The 14670-nt window shown below is 37.8% G+C and overlaps 1 non-coding gene across 1 annotated transcript; it reads left to right on the top strand.

Annotated features, from left to right (window-relative positions):
• The first annotated feature begins 8781 nt into the window (after positions 1 to 8781).
• On the top strand, positions 8782 to 8889 carry LOC148571885 (small nucleolar RNA R71). Its single transcript, XR_015908501.1, has one exon. It is a non-coding gene; the product is annotated as a small nucleolar RNA R71 (small nucleolar RNA).
• Positions 8890 to 14670: the final 5781 nt, after the last annotated feature.

Here is a 14670-nt window from a genome sequence, read left to right as displayed (position 1 = left end):
TATTACAAGGAAACTGTTTCAAAATCAAATCATTATCAGCCGATTAAACTCATTTCTAAAGCTTTAAAGAAACGGTTCAGCAACAATCATTTATCAAAACCATATCATTTAAAGCAAACTAGGCTGAATCCAAAAGTATCTTCTATTTTTCACATTATCAAGAAAATCAGCTCAACTCAAATCAATTTTCAATGGATTAAACTCGATCTCAAAGCTTTAAAAGAATCAACTTCAAAAGCATTCCATTTCACAAAGCCGCACAACAATCCAGTCAATCAAACATTCATAATCATTCAAATTAACCAAACAATACATAAGACTGATACAATCACCAAATATACCATGTCTCACATCAGTATCCAGGTGTAATAATTCCAATATATAAGACAGAGTTTTCGGAAAAAGCCCCTACCTAAATACGCAAAACCATAACCCAAACGCCTCAGATAGTCCTTTCCGCCTCACCCGAATTGACGGCAACCAACAACTCGGCTCCACATGATTTCCCAACAATCTCAATGACTCTAATCGCAACATACAACAACCGAAATTCAATCTTATAGCAATTAACGTCGCAAAACCTCAGCGTATAATAACAGAACAGTAACTAAAGGGCTTTTAAATAAAAAACGCTTACCGAACCGAAGAAGGAATGGCTGAACCGAAACAACGCAGGTCTCCGAACTGGTTCGGCGGCAGCCTGGTACAAGAAATTATTATTACACTTTTCACAACTCCGCACAACTAACCAGCAAGTGCACTGGGTTGTCCAAGTAATACCTTACGTGAGTAAGGGTCGATCCCACGGAGATTGTTGGCTTGAAGCAAACTATGGTTATTTTGTAAATCTTAGTCAGGAGATTAACGATAAGAGTGATTGTATTTATGAAAAATAAATAACATGAAATAAATAGTACTTGTGATTCAGTAATGAGAAACAAGCTGAGGTTCCGGAGATGCTCTGTCGTCTGAATCTCTGCTTTCCTACTGTCTTCTTCTCCAAACACGCATGGCTTCCTTCAATGGCAAGCTTTATGATCCTCTCGGATGAAAAATACCAGGTATAATTTCTGCATGGCTAATCAACTGTCGGATTTCTCGTCTCGGATGAAAAATACCATGTACAGCTACCGCACGGCTAATCATCTGTCGGTTTTCGCTAGCATCGGAATAGGACTCTTATCCTTTTGCACACTGTCACTGTGCCCAACATTCGCAAGTTTGAAGCTCTTCATAGCCATCCCTTCCCAGATCCTACTCAGAATACCGCAGACAAGATTTAGACTTTTCGGATCCCAGGAATGCTGCCAATTGGTTCTATCCTATACCACGAAGGTTCTAACCTCCGGACTCAGCCGTAGATTAGAAACCCAAGAGATACGCACTCAAGCTGTCACCCAATGACTACGTTGAGCTCAGATAGAACGGGAGTGGTTGTCAGGCACGCATTCATAGGTTGAGGATAATGATGAGTGTCACGAATCATCATATTCTCTATATTGAAGTACGAGTGAGTATCTTAGAATAGAATCAAGCGTGATTGAATAGAAAACAGTAGTAATTGCATTAATCCATTGAAACACAGTAGAGCTCCTCACCCCCACCTATGGGATTTAGAGACTCATGCTGTAGAAGATACAAATGAAGTGTAAAAATGTCATGAGGTGCCAAATGAATCTCTAAAAGTAGTTTTTATACTAAACTAGTAACTTAGGTTTACAGAAAATGAGTAACTAAGTGTAGATAGTACAGAAATCCACTTTTGGGGCCCACTTGGTGTGTGCTTGGGCTGAGCATTGAAGCTTTCACGTGCATAGGATGTTCCTAGAGTTAAACACCAGCTTTGGTGCCAGTTTGGGCGTTTAACTCCAATTCTGGTGCTAGTTTGCGCGTTTTACACCAAGATGTTTTAGGCTGGATTTAGATGCCAGTTTGGGCCATCAAATCTCGGGCAAAGTATGGACTATTATATATTGCTGGAAAGCCCAGGATGTATACTTTCCAATGCAATTAAGAGCGCGCCAATTGGGCTTCTGTAGCTCCAGAAAATCTACTTCGAGTGTAGGAAAGTTAGAATCCAACAGCATCTGCAGTCCTTTTTCAGCCTCTGAATTAGATTTTTGCTCAGGTCCCTCAATTTCAGCCAGAAAATATCAAAAATCACAGAAAAACACACAAATTCATAGTGAAGTCTAGAAATGTGATTTTTTAATAATAACTAATAAAAATATAATAAAAGTTAACTAAAACATGCTAAAAACTATGTAAAAACAATGCCAAAAAGGGTATAAATTATCCGCTCATCACAACACCAAACTTAAATTGTTGCTTGTCCCCAAGCAACTAAAAACAAAATAGGATAAAAAGAAGAGAAAATACAATAAGTCCCAAACTTATCAATGAACTTAGTTCCAATTAGATGAGTGGGACTTGTAGCCTTTTTGCTTCTGTACTGTTTTGGCATCTCACTTTATCCTTTGAAGTTCAGAATGATTGGCATCTATAGGAACTTAGAATTCAGATAGTGTTATTGATTCTTAGTTCAGCATGTTGATTCTTGAACACAGTTACTTTATGAGTCTTGGCCGTGACCCTAAGCATTTTGTTTTTCAGTATTACCACCGGATACATAAATGCCACAGACACATAACTGGGTGAACCTTTTCAGATTGTGACTTAGCTTTGCTAGAGTCCCCAGTTAGAGGTGTCCAGAGCTCTTAAGCACACTCTTTTTGCTTTAGACCATGACTTTAACCGCTCAGTCTCAAGCTTTTCACTTGACACATTCATGCCACAAGCACATGGATAGGGACAGCTTGATTTAGCTGCTTAGGCCAGGATTTTATTCCTTTGGGCCCTCCTATCCATTAATGCTCAAAGCCTTGGATCCTCTTTACCCTTGCATTTTGGTTTAAAGGGTTATTGGCTTTTTCTGCTTGCTTTTTTCTTTTTCTTTCTTTTTTTTCTTTATTTTTTTGCCATTTTTTTTATTTTCTCTTTTTTTTTTCCTGCAAGCTTTTGCTTTTCACTGCTTTTTCTTGCTTCAAGAATCAATTTTAACATTCATAAACAACAAATTCAAAAATATGTTTATTCAAGCATTCATTCAGAAAACAAAAGGTATTGCCACCACATCAAAATAATTAAACTAATTTCAAGATAGAATTCAAAATCATGTACTTCTTGTTCTTTTGCAAATAAAAACATTTTTCATTTAAGAAAGGTGAGGGATTGATGGAATCATTCATAGCTTTAAGAATAATTACTAGACACTAATGATCATGTAATAAAGACACAAAACATAGTCAAAACATAAAGCATAAAAACCGAAAACAGAAACGAAAATAAACAAGGATATTAAAGAACAGGTCCACCGGTGCACGAAATTGTGATCTCAGGCAACGGTGCAAAAAAAACTCTGTACGCACGTCTAAATAAATCGTTTTTCATTCACAACTTCGATACAACTAACTAGCAAGTGCACTGGGTCGTCCAAGTAATAAACCTTACGTGAGTAAGGGTCGATCCCACGGAGATTGTTGGTATGAAGCAAGCTATGGTCATCTTGTAGATCTCATTCAGGCGGATATCAAATGGTTATGGAGTTTTCGAAAATAAATAATAATTAAATAGAAGATAAAGATAGAAATACTTATGTAATTCATTGGTGGGAATTTCAGATAAGCGTATAGAGATGCTTTCGTTCTTCTGAACTTTTGCTTTCCTGCTGTCTTCATCCAATCAGTCTTATTCCTTTCCATGGCTGGCTTTAAGTAAGGACATCACCATTGTCAATGGCTACTTTTCATCCTCTCTGTGAAAATGGTCCGATGCACTGTCACTGCATGGCTAATCATCTGGAGGCATCACTGTGGTCAATGGCTGCATCCTATCCTCTTGTGAAAATGGTCCAAATACTCTGTCACAGCACGGCTAATCATCTGAGGTTCTCGATTATACTGGAATAGGATTCACCCTCCTTTTGCGTCTGTCACTACGCCAAGCACTCGCGAGTTTGAAGTTCGTCACAGTCATTCAATCCCAGAGTCCTACTCGGAATACCACAGACAAGGTTTAGACTTTTCGGACTTTCATGAATGCCGCCATCAATCTAGCTTATACCACGAAGATTCTGATTAAGAGATCCAAGAGATACTCATTCAATCTAAGGTGGAACGGAAGTGGTTGTCAGGCACGCGTTCGTGGGGGAATGATGATGATTGTCACGTTCATCACATTCATATTGAAGTATGAATGAATATCTTAGAAGCGGAATAAGTTGAATTGAATAGAAAAACAGTAGTACTTTGCATTAATTCATGAGGAACAGCAGAGCTCCACACCTTAATCTATGGAGTGCGGAAACTCTACCGTTTGAAAATACATAAGTGAAAGGTTCAGGCATGGCCGAATGGCCAGCCCCTCTGATCTAAGAACCAGACATCCCAAGATGTCTAATACAATAGTAGAAAGTCCTATTTATACTAAACTAGTTACTAGGGTTTACAGAGATAAGTAATTGATGCATAAATCCACTTCCGGGGCCCGCTTGGTGTGTGCTTGGGCTGATCTTGAATGTTACACGTGCAGAGGCTCTTTCTGGGGTTGAACGCCAGGTTGTAACGTGTTTCTGGCGTTCAACTCTGGTTCGTGACGTGTTTCTGGCGTTTAACTCTAGACTGCAGCGTAGAACTGGCGTTCAACGCTCTTTTGCATCGTCTAAACTCGGCCAAAGTATGGACTATTATATATTGCTGGAAAGCCCTAGATGTCTACTTTCTAACGCAATTAGAAGTGCGCCATTTTGAGTTTTGTAGCTCTAGAAAATCTACTTTGAGTGCTGGGAGGTCAGAATCCAACAACATCAGCAGTCCTTCTTCCACCTCTGAATCTGATTTTTGCTCAAGTCCCTTAATTTCAGCCAGAAAATACCTGAAATCACAGAAAAACACACAAACTCATAGTAAAGTCCAGAAATGTGAATTTAATATAAAAACTAATGAAAACTTCCCTAAAAATAACTAGATTCTACTAAAAACATACTAAAAACAATGCCAAAAAGCGTATAAATTATCCGCCCATCACAACACCAAACTTAAATTGTTGCTTGTCCCCAAGCAACTGAAAATCAAATAGGATAAAAAGAAGAGAATATACTATAAATTCCAAACTATCAATGAAATATAGCTCAAATCAGATGAGCGGGACTTGTAGCTTTTTGCCTCTTGAATAGTTTTGGCATCTCACTTTATCCATTGAAGTTCAGAATGATTGGCATCTATAGGAACTCAGAGTTCAGATAGTGTTATTAATTCTCCTAGTTCAGTATGTTGATTCTTGAACACAGCTACTTTATGAGTCTTGGCCGTGGCCCTAAGCACTTTGTTTTCCAGTATTACCACCGGATACATAAATGCCACAGACACATAATTGGGTGAACCTTTTCAGATTGTGACTCAGCTTTGCTAAAGTCCCCCATTAGAGGTGTCCAGGGTTCTTAAGTACACTCTTCTTTTGCTTTGGACCTTGACTTTAACCGCTCAGTCTCAAGTTTTCACTTGACACCTTCACACCACAAGCACATGGTTAGGGACAGCTTGGTTTAGCCGCTTAGGCCAGGACTTTATTCCTTTAGGCCCTCCTATCCACTGATGCTCAAAGCCTTGGGATCCTTTTTATTTACCCTTGCCTTTTGGTTTTAAGGGTTATTGGCTTTTTGCTCTTGCCTCTTGGTTTTAAGAGCTTTTGGCTTTTTCTGCTTGCTTTTTCTCTTTTTTTTTTTATATTTTTTTCGCCATTTTTTTTCTGCAAGCTTTGTTCTTTGCTGCTTTTTCTTGCTTCAAGAATCATTTTTATGATTTTTCAGATTATCAAATAACATGTCTCCTTGTCATCATTCTTTCAAGAGCCAACATATTTAACATTCATGAGCAACAACTTCAAAAGACATGTGCACTGTTCAAGCATTCATTCAGAAAACAAGAAGCATTGTCACCTCATCAATATAATTAAACTAAGTTCATGGATAAATTCGAAACTCATGTACTTCTTGTTCTTTTGAATTAAAACATTTTTCATTTAAGAGAGGTGATGGATTCATATTCACTACTTTAAGGCATAGACACTTAAATACTAATGATCATGTAATGAAGACACAAACATGGATAACATTTAACATAGAAAACGAAAAACAGAGAATGTAAGAACAAGGAATGAGTCCACCTTAGTGATGGTGGCGTTTCCTTCTTGAGGAACCAATGATGTCCTTGAGCTCTTCTATGTCTCTTCCTTGCCTTTGTGGCTTGATTCCTAGTGATTTTTGATATTCCTATCCTCAGTTGCTTCCAATAATTATGTGGAGGGAAGTGTATCCCCTGAGGTATCTCAGGGATCTCTTGATTTGCAGCCACATGTTCTACCACTGAGCTATAGATCCTTTACATGAATCTCTCCATCTCCTATGACTTGGAGGTGGAAGCTTTTGTCTTCCCTTTTCTCTTCTCTCTCTCTTTTTTTTTTTTTGAGGTTTCTCTGGCCTTAGGTGCCATCAATGGTTATGGAAAAGCAAAATAAGTAATGCTTTTACCACACCAAACTTAGAATGTTTCTCGCCCTCGAGCAAAAGAAGAAAGAATAGATGAAGAAGGGGATGTGGAAAAACTAGGATTATGAGGAGGGAAGGTGGAGATCCTGTGGGGTTCACAGATCCTGAGATGATCATGTGAGGTCCACAGATCTTGAGGTGTCAAGGATTTACATCCCTGCACCAATTAGGCATGTAAAATGCCTTTGCATGCAATTCTGGCGTTTAAACGCCAAACTGATGCTTATTCTGGGCGTTCAGCGCCCAGATGCAGCATGTTTCTGGCATTGAACACTAGCTTCATGCTTGTTTCTGGCGTTCAGTGCCAGCTCCATGCTCTGTTCTGGCGTTGAACGCCAGCCAGATGCTCCTTACTAGCGTTTGAACGCCAGTGAACTCCTCCTCCAGGATGTGCTGTTTTTTTATGCTGTTTTTGATTTTTCTTCAATTTTTTCAGTTGTTTTTGTGACTCCACATGATCATGAACCTATGAAGACATATAACTAATAAAAATATAATTAAAAATTGGGTTGCCTCCCAACAAGCGCTTCTTTAATGTCAATAGCTTGACAGTGGGCTCTCATGGAGCCTCACAGATGTTCAGAGCATTGTTGAGACTCCCCAACACCAAACTTAGAGTTTGGATATGGGAGTTCAACACCAAACTTAGAGTTTGACTGTGGGGGTCTGGTTGACTCTGTTTTGAGAGAAGCTTACTGTGCCTCTTTTCCATGTTTACAGAAGGATGTCCTTGAGTTTTGAACTCAAGGGAGTCCTCATTTAATTGAAGGACTAGTTCCAAGGATGATGGATTCATCCTCATCCTTCCCAGTATCTAGGATTATGAAATCAGCAGGGATGTAAAGGCCTTCAACCTTTACTAATATGTCCTCTACTTGTCCATAAGCCTGTTTTCTGGAATTGTCTGCCATCTCCAATGAGATTCTAGTAGCTTGCACCTCAAAGATTTCAAGTTTCTCCATTACAGAGAGTGGCATGAGGTTTATTCCTGACCCAAGGTCACATAGGGCCTTCTCAAAGGTCATGGTGCCTATGGTACAAGGTATTAGGAACTTTCCAGGATCCTATTTCTTCTGAGGCAGTCTCAGTTGATCCAATGCATTTAGTTCATTGGTGAACAGAGGAGGTTCATCTCCCCAAGTCTCATTACCAAATAAATTGGCATTCAGCTTCATGATTGCACCAAGAAACTTGGCAACTTGCTCTTCAGTAACATCGTCATTCTCTTCGGAAGAAGAGTACTCTTCAGAGCTCATGAATGGCATAAGGAGGTTCAATGGAATCTCTATGGTCTCTAGATGAGTCTCAGATTCCTTTGGTTCCTCAGAGGGGAACTCCTTATTGATCACTGGACGTCCCAGGAGGTCTTCCTTATTGGGATTCACGTCCTCCCTATCCTCCTTGGATTCGGCCGTGTTGACTATGTCAATGGCCTTGCACTCTCCTTTTGGATTTTCTTCTGTATTGCTTGGGAGAGTACTAGGAGGGATTTCAGTGATCCTTTTACTCAGCTGGCCCACTTGTGCTTCCAAATTTCTAATGGAGGACCTTATTTCATTCATGAAACTCACAGTGGCCTTAGATAGATCAGAGACTAAGTTTGCTAAATTAGAGGTATTTTGTTCAGAGTTCTCTGTCTGTTGCTGAGTGGATGATGGAAAAGGTTTACTATTGTTAAACCTATTTCTTCCACCATTATTAAAGCCTTGTTGAGGCTTTTGTTGATCCTTCCATGAGATATTTGGGTGATTTCTCCATGAGAGATTATAGGTGTTTCCATATGGTTCACCCATGTAATTCACCTTTGCTATTGCAGGGTTCTCAGGATCGTAAGCTTCTTCTTCAGAAGATGCCTCTTGAGTACTGTTGGATGCAGCTTGCATTCCATTCAGACTCTGAGAAATCATATTGACTTGCTGAGTCAATATTTTATTCTGAGCCAATATGGCATTCAGAGTATCAATTTCAAGAACTCCCTTCTTCTGAGGCGTCCCATTACTCACAGGATTCCTCTCAGAAGTGTACATGAACTGGTTATTAGCAACCATGTCAATAAGTTCTTGAGCTTCTGCAGGCATTTTCTTTAGGTGAATGGATCCACCTGCAGAAGTATCCAATGACATCTTAGCTAATTCAGACAGACCGTCATAGAATATATCCAGGATGGTCCATTCTAAAAGCATGTCAGAAGGACACTTTTTGGTCAGTTGTTTGTATCTCTCCCAAGCTTCATAGAGGGATTCACCTTCTTTCTGTCTGAAGGTTTGAACATCCACTCTAAGCTTGCTCAGCTTTTGAGGAGGAAAGAACTTGGCTAAGAAAGCCGTGACCAGCTTATCCCAAGAGTTCAGGCTATCTTTGGGTTGAGAGTCCAACCACACTCTAGCTCTGTCTCTTACAGCAAAAGGGAAAAACATGAGCTTGTAGACTTCAGGATCTACTCCATTAGTCTTAACAGTATCACAGATCTGCAAGAATTCAGTTAAGAACTGAAAAGGATCTTCAGATGGAAGTCCATGAAACTTGCAGTTCTGTTGCATCAGAGAAACTAATTGAGGTTTCAGCTCAAAATTGTTTGCTCCAATGGTAGGGATGGAGATGCTTCTTTCATGTAAATTGGAATTAGGTGCAGTAAAGTCACCAAGCATTCTCCTTGTATTATTATTATTTTTGGCTGCCATCTCCTCTTCCTGTTCAAAAATTTCTGAAAGGTGCTTGCTGGATTGTTGTAATTTAGCTTCTCTTAGTTTCCTCTTCAGAGTCCTTTCAGGTTCTGGATCTGCTTCAACAAGAATGTTCTTGTCCTTGCTCCTGCTCATATGAAAAAGAGGGAACAGAAAAAAAAAATAATAATAGGGATCCTTTTTACCCAGGTATAGAGGTTCCCCTGTGTGAGTAGAAGAAGAAAAGAATGTAATGTAAAGAAGGGAAGAAGAGAAAATTCGAACACAGATAGAAGAGGGGGTTCGAATTTGTGTGAGATGAAGTGTTAGTAGATGAATAAATAAATAGAAGGAGATGAGAGAGAAAGAGGATTTTCAAAAATAATTTTTGAAAAAGAGTTAGTGATTTTCGAAAAATAGTTTTTGAAAAAGGTTAGTAATTTTCGAAAATTAGGAATAAAATTAAAATAAAAAATTAAAATAATTAGTTAATTGAAAAGAAATGTTAAAAAAGAGGGAGATATTTTCGAAAATTAGAGAGAGAGAGTTAGTTAGGTAGTTTTGAAAAAGATAAGAAACAAACAAAAAGTCAATTAGTTAGTTGAAAAAGATTTGAAAATCAATTTGAAAAGATAAGAAGATAAGAAGTTAGAAAAAATATTTTAAAACCAAATTTTTGAAAAAGATAAGATTTTTAAAAAAAGAGATATGATAAAAAGATATGATTAGAATTAGTTTTGAAAAAGATTTGATTTTTAAAATCACAATTAATGACTTGACTCACAAGAAACCACAAGATATGATTCTAGAACTTAAACTTTGAATCTTCCTTAACAAGTAAGTAACAAACTTGAAATTTTTGAATCAAAACATTAATTGATGATGTTATTTTCGAAAATTATGTGATAAAGATAAGAAAAAAATTTTTGAAAAATATTTTTAAAATTTTCGAAAATAAATAAGAAAAGTGAAAAAGATATGATTTTTGAAAAAGATTTTAAAAAAAAAATAAGATTTTTAAATTAAAAATTTGATTTGACTCATAAGAAACAACTAAGTTTTAAAAAGTTTTGAAAAAGTCAACTCAAATTTTCGAAATTTATGAGTGAAAAAGGGAAAGATATTTTTTTATTTTTGAATTTTTAATGATGAAAGAGAAAAACATGAAAATGATGCAATGCATGAAAATTTTGGATCTAAACATGTGATGCATGCAAGAATGCTATGAATGTCAAGATGAACACCAAGAACTCTTTGAAGATCATGATGAACATCAAGAATACATTTTTGAAAAATTTTTATATGCAAAGAAAACATGCAAGACACCAAACTTAGAAATCTTTCATGTTCAGACACTATGAATGCAAAAATGCACATGAAAAACAAGAAAAGACACAAAATAATAAAATATGAAGATCAATCAAGAAGGTTTATCAAGAACAACTTGAAGATCATGATGAATGCAATGCATGAATGTAATTTTCGAAAAATGCAAGATGAGTATGCAATTGACACCAAACTTAAAAATTGACTCAAGACTCAAACAAGAAACATGAAATATATTTTTGATTTTTATGATTTTTTAATTTTTTTGGATTTTTCGAAAATTATTTGTGAAAAAGAAAAATAAGGATTCCAAAATTTTTAATATGAATTCCAGGAATCTTGCACTCTTAGTCTAAAGCTCCAATCTGAGGGTTAGACATGGCTTAATAGCCAGTCAAGCTTTAGCATGTAAATCAAGTGGATCAGGAACAGCAGCAGGTGGATTAGCAACAACTAGCTTGCTCTTGATAATATTGGGTTGGAAGCCCCAGTCTAAATGAATTTAGACATGGCTTTACAGCCAGTCAGGCTTCAACATGCTTCATGAAACACTAGAATTCATTCTTAAAAAAATTTTAGAATAATTTTCGAAAACAGATGAGAAATTTTTGAAAGATTTTTGAAAAATTTTTTTGAAAATTTTTTGAAAATAAAATAAGAAGAAAATTACCCAATCTGAGCAACATGATGAACCGTCAGTTGTCCAAACTCGAACAATCCCCGGCAACGGTGCCAAAAACTTGGTGCACAAAATTGTGATCTCAGGCAACGGTGCAAAAAAAAACTCTGTACGCACGTCTTAATAAATCGTTTTTCATTCACAACTTCGATACAACTAACCAGCAAGTGCACTAGGTCGTCCAAGTAATAAACCTTACGTGAGTAAGGGTCGATCCCACGGAGATTGTTGGTATGAAGCAAGCTATGGTCATCTTGTAGATCTCATTCAGGCGGATATCAAATGGTTATGGAGTTTTCAAAAATAAATAATAATTAAATAGAAGATAAAGATAGAAATACTTATGTAATTCATTGGTGGGAATTTCAGATAAGCGTATAGAGATGCTTTCGTTATTCTGAACTTCTGCTTTCCTGCTGTCTTCATCCAATCAGTCTTATTCCTTTTCATGGCTGGCTTTGAGTAAGGACATCACCATTGTCAATGGCTACTTTTCATCCTCTCTGTGAAAAAGGTCCGATGCGCTGTCACTGCATGGCTAATCATCTGAAGGCATCACCGTGGTCAATGGCTGCATCCTATCCTCTTGTGAAAATGGTCCAAATGCCCTGTCACAGCATGGCTAATCATCTGAGGTTCTCGATCATACTGGAATTGGATTCACCCTCCTTTTGCATCTGTCACTACGCCCAGCACTCGTGAGTTTGAAGTTCATCACAGTCATTCAATCCCAGAGTCCTACTCGGAATACCACAGATAAGGTTTAGACTTTCCGGACTCTCATGAATGCCGCCATCAATCTAGCTTATACCACGAAGATTCTGATTAAGAGATCCAAGAGATACTCATTCAATCTAAGGTGGAACGGAAGTGGTTGTCAGGCACGCATTCGTGGGGGAATGATGATGATTGTCACGTTCATCACATTCATATTGAAGTGCGAATGAATATCTTAGAAGCGGAATAAGTTAAATTGAATAGAAAAACAGTAGTACTTTGCATTAATTCATGAAGAACAGCAAAGCTCCACACCTTAATCTATGGAGTGCAGAAATTCTACCGTTTGAAAATACATAAGTGAAAGGTTCAGGCATGGCTGAATGGCCAGCCCCTCTGATCTAAGAACCAGACGTCCCAAGATGTCTAATACAATAGTAAAAAGTCCTATTTATACTAAACTAGTTACTAGGGTTTACAGAGATAAGTAATTGATGCATAAATCCACTTCCGGGGCCCGCTTGGTGTGTGCTTGGGCTGAGCTTGAATGTTACACGTGCAGAGGCTCTTTCTGGAGTTGAACGCCAGGTTGTAACGTGTTTCTGGCATTCAACTCTGGTTCGTGACGTGTTTCTGGCGTTTAACTCCAGACTGCAGCGTAGAACTGGCGTTCAACGCCCTTTTGCGTCATCTAAACTCGGCCAAAGTATGGACTATTATATATTTCTGGAAAGCCCTGGATATATACTTTCCAACGCAATTGGAAGCGTGCCATTTTGAGTTTTGTAGCTCCAGAAAATCCACTTTGAGTGCAGGGAGGTCAGAATCCAACAGCATCAGCAGTCATTCTTCCACCTCTGAATCTGATTTTTGCTCAAGTCCCTCAATTTCAGCCAGAAAATACCTGAAATCATAGAAAAACACACAAACTCATAGTAAAGTCCAGAAATGTGAATTTAACATAAAAACTAATGAAAACATCCCTAAAAGTAACTAGATTCTACTAAAAACATACTAAAAACAATGCCGAAAAGCGTATAAATTATCCGCTCATCATCCACCTTAGTGATGGTGGCTTCTTCTTCCTCTTGAAGAACCAATGGAGTTTTTGAGCTCCTTTATGTCTCTTCCTTGCCTTTGTTGCTCCTCTTCCTAGAGGTTTCTCTGCCCTTAGGTGCCATTAGTGGTTATGGAAAGCAAAAACTGAGCTTTTCCACACCAAACTTAAAAGGTTTGCTCGTCCTCGAGCAAAAGTGGATAGAAGGGAGTAGAGGAAGAATGATGCAATTAATTTTGAAAACTTATTATTGTATGCAAGAAAAATTAAAAAGAGTTGAAAAGAATTTGAAAAGATAGGTAAGTTTTGAAAACATTTTGGAAGGATGTGAAAAGAAAAAAAAGAATTAAAAAGAATTGGAAAGATTATTAATTTTTGAAAATAGAAATTGAAAGATGAACGTTTAAAATATGTTTAATGCAAAAAATTATGAATTAAAACATGAAAAATTGAAAAAAATCGAATTGGAAACAAAATTACCTCCCTTGTGTCATCCTGGCGTTAAACGCCCAGAATGCCATCTGTTCTGGCGTTTAACGCCCACTTGACTGCCATTTTGGGCGTTTAACGCCCAGCCAGATACCCTGGCTGGCGTTAAACGCCAGGAATCCTTCTTTACTAGGCGTTTTTCTGAACGCCTAAAATGCTACCTGCATGGGTGTTAAACGCCCATTCTGCTATCCTTACTGGCGTTTAAACGCCAATAAGCCTGTCCTCCAGGGTGTGCTGTTTTTGATGCTGTTTTTGATTCCACTTTAGTTCTGTAGCTGTTTTTGTGACTTCACATGATCATCAACCTAAAGAAAATATAAACTAACAATGGAAAATGAAATGAAAAATTAATTATCATAGATAAATAAGATTGGTTTGCTTCCCAATAAGCGCTTATTTACTGTCTTTAGCTGGACTTTTACTGAGCTTTTAATTTAGTCTCAGTTTTGAGCATTCTTGCTCAACATTGCCTTCAAGATAATGTTTGTGCTTACTGTACTCTTTGGGTATGAATCTCACAGCTTTATAGTTTGCAATGTCTACAAACCAAGGTACTTCCTGAATGGTAAAGAGTTGCTCATCCGGGAAGGTTTCAGAGATCTCAGTAGGAGGAAGGGACGCCTCTGCTACTAGCTCTATCCGGGACAAGTGGTCAGCTACTTGGTTCTCTGTCCCTTTTCTGTCTCTTATTTCTATATCAAACTCTTGCAGAAGCAACACCCATCTTATGAGTCTAGGCTTTGAATCCTGCTTTGTGAGGAGATATTTTAGAGTAGCATGGTCAGTGTACACAATCACTTTTGATCCTACTAAATAAGATCTGAACTTGTCAATGGCATAAACCACTACAAGCAACTCATTTTCTGTGGTTGTGTAATTCTTCTATGCGTCTTTTAAAATACGGCTTGCATAATAAATGACATGCAGAAGCTTGTCATGCCTTTGTCCCAATACTGCACCAATGGCATGGTCACTGGCATCACACATTAGTTCAAATGGTAATTTTTAGTCTGGTGCAGAAATGACTGGTGCTGTGACCAGCTTAGCTTTCAGAGTCTCAAACGCCTGTAGACACTCTGTGTCAAAGATAAATGGCGTGTCAGCAGCTAGCAGATTGCTCAGAGGTTTTGCA

Source organism: Arachis ipaensis, chromosome B3 (genome assembly GCF_059453495.1).
Source record: "Arachis ipaensis isolate K30076 ecotype BB chromosome B3, ASM5945349v1, whole genome shotgun sequence".
Taxonomy (NCBI): domain Eukaryota; kingdom Viridiplantae; phylum Streptophyta; class Magnoliopsida; order Fabales; family Fabaceae; genus Arachis; species Arachis ipaensis.
The sequence above is the reverse complement of the archived record's forward strand: the minus strand, read 5'-3'. Positions and strand labels throughout refer to the sequence as shown.